Here is a 9,566-nt window from a genome sequence, read left to right on the forward strand (position 1 = left end):
ATAGCCTTCATTTCTAAGAACAAGAATAGACTGTCGCGTTTCAGATGAAAGTTCTCTTTTTCTGGCCATTTTGAGCGTTTAATTGACCCCACAAATGTGATGCTCCAGAAACTCAATCTGCTCAAAGGAAAGTCAGTTTTGTAGCTTCTGTAATGAGCTAAACTGTTTTCAGATGTGTGAACATGATTGCACAAGCGTTTTCTAATCATCAATTAGCCTTCTGAGCCAATGAGCAAACACATTGTACCATTAGAACACTGGAGTGATAGTTGTTGGAAATGGGCCTCTATACACCTATGTAGGTATTGCACCAAAAACCAGACATTTGCAGCTAGAATAGTCATTTACCACATCAGCAATGTATAGAGTGTATTTCTTTAAAGTTAAGACGAGTTTAAAGTTATCTTCATTGAAAAGTACAGTGCTTTTCCTTCAAAAATAAGGACATTTCAATGTGACCCCAAACTTTTGAACGGTAGTGTATACATACATACATACATACATACATACATACATACATACATACATACATACATATATATATATATATATATACAGTCCTGCTCATAAGTTTACATACCCTGGGAGAATTTATGATTTCTTGGCCATTCTTCAGAGAATATGAATGATAACACAAAAACCTTTCTTCTACTCATGCTTAATGGTTGTGTGAAGCTATTTATTGGCAAACAACTGTGTTTACACTTTTTAAATCAATAAGGAGGCACTTGAAGAAAAATGGGATGCATGGTCGAGTCGCCAGAAGAAAGCCGTTTCTGCGCAAATGTCACAAAGTATCCCGCTTACATTACGCCAAACAGCACAGAGACAAGCCTCAAAACTTCTGGTACATAGTAATTTGGAGTGATGGCTTTCTTCTGGCGACTCGACCATGCATCCCATTTTTCTTCAAGTGCCTCCTTATTGTGCATCTTGAAACAGCCACACCACAATTTTTCAGATATTCCTGTATTTCAGCTGAAGTTATTTGTGGATTATTCTTTGCATCTCGAACAATTTTCCTGGCAGTTGTGGCTGAAATCTTTGCTGGTCTACCTGAATCCCTCATTTTCCACTTCTTAATCAGCATTTGAACACTAACGATTGGCATACTCAATTCCTTGGATAGCTTTTTATACCCCTTTCCTGTTTTATGCAGTTCAATTACCTTTTCTCGCAGATCCTTTGACAATTATTTTGCCTTCCCCATGACTCAGAATCCAGAAACATCTGTGCAGCACTGGATGAAAGATGCAATGGTCTGTCAGAAGCCCAGAAACTCACTGACCTTTTATACACACACATTAATTACAAACAGACATGTCACAGGTGAGGATTGGAACCTTGATTAGCCATTCAAACCTGTTTGTGTCAACTTTTGTGCATGTTATCAGATCAAAGTCACTGGGGTATGTAATCTTTTGATCAGGGTCATTTTGGTACTTTCTTTTGTCATTTTGATTTAAAAAGAGTAAACAGTTGTTTGCCAATACATAGCTTCACACAACCATTAAGTATGAGTGGAAGAAAGGTTTTTGTGTTATCATTCATATTCTTTAAAGAATGGCCAAGAAATCATACACTCTGAGCACAACTGTGTATATATATATGTATATAAATATATATATATATATATATGTGTATGTACATATATATATATATATACACATATATATATATATATATACATATATACATATATATATACATAAATATATATATATATATATATATATATATATATATATATATACATGTATATATACATATATATATACATAAATATATATATATATATATACATATATATATATATATATACATACATATATATATATATATATATATATGTATATATATATATATATATATATATATATATATATATATATATATATATATATATATATATATATATATATATATATATATATATATATATATATATATATATATATATATATATATATATATATACATACACTGTATATACATAGTTTGGGGACCCCTGCTCTATATGACGGCACTCTTTTGCTGTTTTTAAGAATCAAGTGCAAATTAGGCGAGTCAACGATCCTCTCACAACAGTAACAGCGTTTTAGGGACCTGGATCAATAGGACATGATCACGATGCTGCACATTGTTGTTTTAAAGGACTTCCTGCTTGAAAAACATTAGTCAAAGATCCTCTATATTAGTGTTTCTTAAGTGTGAAGTCAATTATATGTATATAGCACTTTTCTTTAGAGACTCTTTACATAGTGAAACCCACTATCTACATTTTTAAGCTACATTTAAACCAGTGTGGGTGGCACTGGGAGCAGGTGTGTAAGATGTCTTGCTAAAGGACACAGCAGCAGTGACTAAGGTGGCGGAGGCGGGGATCGAACCTGGAACCCTCATGTTTCTGGCACGGCCTCCCTACCAACCCTGCCCGCCCCATTGTTGGACCGATGGCACACCCTGGGTAATGCATGTTTCCACCACTTGTGGCAGTAATGACAATGTTAAACAGACAGAAGAAGTCTGGAGCTAAAGTTAAAGTAAAAGTTTCTAAAGCGCAACAATTATGACTAAAGTGGTGAAGCTTTATTTTCATTTCTAGTTTAATATTATTTACAGTTTAGTTAAGAAACATATTCACTATCAATTTATTTGATTGATTTGAGCACAACGTAATTGTATGTACATTTTTTGTGGCAGTTATTTATGAGTCCCTTCTTATGCAGTATATTTGGTAAGTGCTTATTTTTCTAGTTTCTAAGGTTTATTTGTTAAATAGATGATAATCTTTGTGATTAACACACATTTTCATATCATTTGACAAGGTTGGATACTTTAAGTAGGTTACATATAATTACTGAATACGATTAAGATCAAGAGTAAGATTAGACATTTAGTGTTAGTATTTGAGTGGGACCCGGGGCCCAACTTTTCTTTTACATAGGGCCCTGTCTAAAAAGTTAAGAACCCTTGCTCCAAATGGCAGGATCAGATTGTTGGTTTTTAAAAACCTACTACTGAACCTACTACTGTTTTAAGTACCTAGTGCTAAATAAGATAGTCATATATCCTCTGTATATGACAGCACACCGCTACTGTTTTAAGGTCCTTACAGCAAAATAAGCTAGTCAAAGATCCTCTATATATGACAGCACACCTCTACTGTTTTAAGGTCCTTACAGCAAAATAAGCTAGTCAAAGATCCTCTATATATGACAGCACACCTCTACTGTTTTAAGGTCCTTACTGCAAAATAAACTAGTCAAAGATCCTCTATATATGACAGCACACCTCTACTGTTTTAAGGTCCTTACAGCAACATAAACTAGTCAAAGATCCTCTATATATGACAGCACACCTCTACTGTAACACAAGTCAAAGATCCTCTATATGACTGTTTTGAATACCTAGTGCTCTGGTGTTTTAGTAATTATTAAAAAAAAATAGTCACAAAAGTGCTTTGTCTCTTTGTTAACCAAACGTTCATAGTTTCAGGGCTATTCATTTGTTTACAAAGAAGCTGTTCACTGAGCTGAGGTCTTATGAGATATGCTGATGTCCTAAAGTGGACTCATTATGCAAAACCAACTTTTTATACCTAATGATACCTGTTTTTTTTTGTATGTGGGATCTGCATTAGTCCTGAAACTTTAAAATCAAACCATGGAGACATGGCGGACAAATAATAATAAAAAAACAATCTTGCCCTTTTTCATTTTCCCACAAGTGACGTCATTGAATATCTCCATATATGGTAGAGATTTACCCAAAGAGCTTTGTAGTAGTCGTAGTCCGACCTAGTCAATAAGACCCTTCTTTTCCTCTTGTTGTGGGGCAGACTTGCTCGTACATGCACATGCATCCTCCGCTGTTGCCCTTTTTAATAAAAAGTGCCGTATAGTTTGAACTTATATCTGTCTGTAGACTCGCTATGGAAGCGCTAAAAACTACAACATGGCTAACGGGGATAAGACGCAGTGGAGCCATGTAAATATAACGGCGCATTCTGAAGAGACGGTCAGAAAGCGGCTTGAAATTGGTCTGAAAAACATAATCTATGCAACATTTCGACCAAAGAACAACATTACATGTTAAGTAGACCACAAGGGAGTATTTAAATGTGGAAAAACAAATCATAATATGACCACTTTAATGGAAGTTTTGAGCGACTTTGGAGACACATGTTGGTCCACTTCGTGTAAAATTTTGAGGTTCCATCAGACAGGAAGAAGAAAACACTTAACATTTAAAAAAAAAACTAACTAGAGCAAGTTTTTTTCAAGCTGCTGCATCCATCCTTCTTACCTCCAAGTCAAGTGTCCTCCAGTCCGTCTTCAGCCATCGTCTTGTCTGCTTCTTCAAAGTTCTTCTTCCTCCTCACACACTGACACACTCACACACCCACACACACACGCACACACACACGGTGACAAGGCTTCACTTTCTGTTCCGGTTTTGCTCCTCCACTCATGTTCAACCCCCTCGATCTTCTCCTCTCCAAGAGTGTGTTAGGAGGACAACGTCACTGCAGCCTGCCCACTTTGTGCAAGAATGGGCCCTCTGTCTCTGCTGGCTTGTGTGTGTGTGTGTGTGTGTGTGTGTGTGTGTGTGTGTGTTGGATTCTTGCGGTTGCTTTACTGTACTCACACATAAGCCCCGAGTCAGTGTACTCGCACCAGGTCAGGGAGAGTGGAACCTTTAGGTCAAACACACCCACACCCACACACACACACACACACACACACACACACACACCACACACACACACACACACACACACACACACACACACAACACACACACACACACACATCTACACACACACAAATATTTTCAAACATTTACTTCAGCACAATGAAGTTTCCGCAGTGTTAACAAACACATCTCCACCCATTGAACAAGTCTAAAAGGGGAACAAACATGGGAAATTGAAGCTGCAAAAGTATGTGAACGCTCTACCAGGTGAACAGTGCATGCCATGTACACACACACACACACACACACACACACACACACACACACACACACACACACACACACACACACACACACACACACACACACACACACACACACACACACACACACACACACACACACACACACACACGCACACACACACACACACACACACGTACACACACACGTACACTCACAGAGCCCTGCCTGTGGCATTGTGGTTAATGGCCATTGTGGCTCAGTCGAGCAAAATGGGTTTTTTCATTCAAAGTTTGAAAAGCCGAAAGAGACGAGAAGCAAATGGGAAGTAGACCAAATACGCTAAAAGGACTACAAGTGACAAGATGTCACACTCGTAGAAAAACCCCCCCAGCTACGACAAACACACATCGTTCCTGAACATTGAACATGTGTATGTTAAAACAATGAAGGTTTCTCTGGAAACTAGCGTGGATGTTGGTTGCTAAGCTGCAGTTTTAGCAGAACCGAAACCTATGTTAGTCATTTAAATAGCGACAAAGAAGGCTTTCCTGTCTATTATATAAGACAGGGGTGTCAAACCCGTTGTTATGGAACTCCACATCAAATAATGGCTGCCCTTAGTAACAGTGAATATACATAAACCAGTGGTTCTTAACCTTGCTGAAGGTACCAAAACCCACCAGTTTCATATGCGCTTTCACCGAACCCTTCTTTAGTGATTATTTTTCAAATTCAAGACAAAGTTATATGTTTTTGATAACACTTTAGTATGGGGAACATATTCTAAGTAACAGAGACTTAATATAGAGTTATTTGGACACTAGGGGAACATATTCTAAGTAATAAAGACTTAATTTAGAGTTATTTGGTTAGGGTTAGGGTCACGGTTAGAGGGTTAGGGTTATAATAAGGCCATGCTGAATAAGTACTTAATAATGACTAGTTAAGAGCCAATATGTTACTAATTTGCATGTTAATAAGCAACTAATTAATGGTGAATATGTTTCCCATACTAAAGTGTTACCATGTTTTTTTTACTGGTGAACAAAATGAACCGTGCATGAACATCACCTTGTTCAAACAACAAAACCAACACAGTGCATAAACTCACAACAAACTACACACCTGCAAATCAGTCAACTGTTGCCGTATCCGTAATACGCCGATAGGGAGAAGTTTGTATTTACATGATGAGTCGTGTGTGTTTTGACCTCCGCCGAACCCCTGAGGCCGACTCACCGAACCGCTAGGGTTCGAGCGAACCCAGTTTAAGAACCACTGACATAAACATCAATGCATAATCGCCTTGTGATGTTATTAAGCATTTGATTGTTTTACTGTTACGTACAATTTAATAGATAACTTTGTTTTATAATGAAAAGTCAAGCAGATATGCTTGCCTTTGCCTTCCTTGATCTGGACCCCATTGTGCAGAGCAAGGAAGGCAAAGTGCAGGTACAAGCTCGTTCTATTAAGGAAAAAGCAAAGAAAACCAAAAATAAATCTAGTGCAGCATGGAAGTGCACAGCAGACAACTGCTTGTTCAGGTATGAAGCACAAAGACCCAGCACTGGCAAGGAGGAACAGGTGTAACTAAATAGGCTGTATTAGCTAATGGAACGCAGGTGTGCTGTCGGGAAACATAACAGAAAGTGCAAGGTGAGAAAAACAAGAAATCCAACAGGAAGTAGAACCAAAATAGGAGCACCAGGACAGGAGCAAAACAAGGGAAATAGCGAAAAAAGTCAAACCTATTATGTCGGTTCATGACGTTTGATGATAATATTGTATGCGTTGCATCCCTAAAAAATACAAGTTTAAAAGATATGCAATTTCATGCAGTTCATGTATTTTTTTTCTGTCAAAATGGTAAGAACGAATACATTTAGTAAAGAAAACCAAGTACTTTATTGACATATATTCTTTCAGCTTTTCGCGGGTCACATAAAATGATGTGGTGGGAAATATCTGATTAGACATCTGTTAGTTAGACCCCTGCGATATAAGAGAAAAGTATTGGAATAACCTCTTAACTGTGAATTGATTGAGTGTTTTAAAATTAGTGTTTTGTTCAACCTGTATGTCACCAAACTCAATTTTTCCTTTTTTTAAGTACCGATTAGTCCACTGTTTAAGCACCAGTATTGGATAGTATGTAAACAATACACAATCCTAGTGTATTAGTGTGTATAAGATGCAGGACCAATTTGGGAAGTACTTCAATGTAATCTATCAATAGTACACAAATTGTATTTTGACAGACCTGAATTGTTTTTATGGCAGCTTCCGCCATCAGTGTGTGAATGTGTGTGTGAATGGGTGAATGTGGAAATACTGTCAAAGCGCTTTGAGTACCTTGAAGGTAGAAAAGCGCTATACAAGTATAACCCATTTATCATTTATTATTTATCATATTTATAGATCTGATGTCTTGTAAAGTATGTGTGGGGGCTCCCTTGAAATAAATCCACTAGTTCTGTAAAAGAAAACCACACTGTGGTATGTTGCTAAAACCACACAAGGTCACTTCTTTGTGTGGACAGCTCGGAAGAGGGAACGCGGTTTCTTGGAAATGAATGTGACGAGCCCCATCATGTCTGCAGGTGTGCCTCAGCTATCTAAACCAAATAGAAACCCCAACACGCACACACGCACACACACACATAGTGGAGCAATATTCCAGCTGGTGTTCAAGCTCGTCACTGTCCAGTCACCTCCAACTCCGATGATAAATAAGCCAGCAGCAGGCTCATGATGACAATCTGTGTCTACAGTATTTTACATAGAAATGATCTCACTGTGTATTCATTTGCAGTACCTTGTAGCTGCAGGGGATATATTTTACACATGAATGCATGGTTCAGTACATGCGGAGACATGAAGAAATCATGATTGGGATTCTTGGATTTTGACTGCTATAAGAAGAGTGCAGAGCGTGATCAACGCACAAGGACATTAAAGCACTTGAAGTCTGAAAAAGACAAGTCCTTCTATACCGTGTTTGGTGCCTATGTTTAAACACACCAGCCAATAGGGAGCGGCAAAAGATGTCTCCCAAAGCGAGTCAGAGCTTTTCTTCCTGTCACACTCACATACACAAACAAATACATGCAAATACACACATTCACACACAGGCATTTATAATCTGTAATATTACCAATTCATCTCATAAAATGATATCACCATCTGAATCTGAATTTGCATAACAACACATGTATTTGTTATTGATATTTCTTGTAAAATTACAATGTTATTTTCTCATCACTCTAATCCTTTTTTGAGCCTCTTTAAATTACTTTATTTTTTTTGGTATCATTACAATTTTATTCTCATAAAAAATAAGGACTTAACATTAAAACAATTCTTGTAATTCCAAAAAAATATTTTCTTAATCTTTATCTCCGAATATTATGATTTGAACGTGCAACTTTTTTGTTGTCGCATTGAGACTATTTTCTTGTAGATTAAAAAAATGTAGTCTCATAAAATTAGGACTTTATTACAGCAAATTTGCATTTTTTTTTGTATTGTTATGAAATTATTCACATCAAATTAGGTATTTTTTCTCGTAATATCACAAATGTATTTTCTTGATGATTAATATTGTAATATGACTTAATTCTGTTAAATGTAAAACTGTTTTCTTGTAATATTACAGCTTTATTCACCAAACAAATCTTATTTTGTTCTTTATTTTCTTGAAATCAATAATGTTTGTCTTTTAATAGTCCTCAAACATCGTTTTAGTATCTTTGATTTCAAAAAAGAGCAGCCGTCTTTTACTCAGTGTTGTCTTATATTCGGGGCGACACGGTTTTAATATGTTATATGTCAAATTTAGAGAAGAAAAATTCTCTGGGGGCCGGTACATCTGATTTTTAGGAACATTAATACAAAACCTCACAATGATGTCTGATTGAATGCTAAAAACGTTATGACAGACGGAATGGCATTTTGAATTTTTTACTGATTGAGACACCCAGGAATGTACATGAAAATAAAGAATGTGGGGATTTACAATATTAACTATGACCGATAAACACTGAATATTGACAACATATGAACGTCACACCCCCTCTAGATCGACATATTTTACTATCAAACGAAAGGCAACAAAAATGCAACAAAAAACAGCGAAATATGAAAGTGAAGGGTAAAAAATAAACAGACCTACGATTTGATACATCTAAAACATCACTAAGCTTTGGAACTTTGTTGTAAAAACTCCTCCGCGTCTGTCCCTGACACCCGCATTTCAGGCTGGCCGCTCTGGAAACACTCTGTGGAAACGCTCCCACCCACACTGCTTGGTGCCTCGTCTGAGCTGCTGTGACTTAGATGACCATAGTAACTAGTACATCATGCAAAAGCTCAGATTCCAACCAATGAATACTTTGTATAGTTCAAGACTTACGGTCATTTGAAAATATCACTGCACATCATAATGGCAGCTACAGTTTCCATCTTAAACATCTAAAAAAATTATTAAGTAGTGTCCGGCGGGACAGATTGAAAATATTAATGAGCCGCATGCGGGCCTTAATTTGCCCAGGTCTGCTGAGACCAATGGTTCTCCCCAACTTTTTTCACCAAGTACTGCCTCAGAAAAAACTTGGCTCTCC

At 36.9% G+C, this 9,566-nt stretch overlaps 1 protein-coding gene across 1 annotated transcript in view; it reads right to left on the reverse strand.

The window, feature by feature from the left end:
- Positions 1-4,498, reverse strand: part of LOC133631325 (uncharacterized protein KIAA0040) — a 9,543-nt gene extending 5,045 nt beyond the window's left edge. The window contains exon 1 of the mRNA XM_062023506.1: positions 4,309-4,498. The gene's annotated coding sequence lies outside the window, so the exon portion shown is untranslated. The remainder of the gene's footprint in view (positions 1-4,308) is intronic.
- Between the last annotated feature and the right edge of the window lie 5,068 nt (positions 4,499-9,566).

Source organism: Entelurus aequoreus, linkage group LG16, assembly GCF_033978785.1.
Source record: "Entelurus aequoreus isolate RoL-2023_Sb linkage group LG16, RoL_Eaeq_v1.1, whole genome shotgun sequence".
In the NCBI taxonomy this organism is placed as follows: domain Eukaryota; kingdom Metazoa; phylum Chordata; class Actinopteri; order Syngnathiformes; family Syngnathidae; genus Entelurus; species Entelurus aequoreus.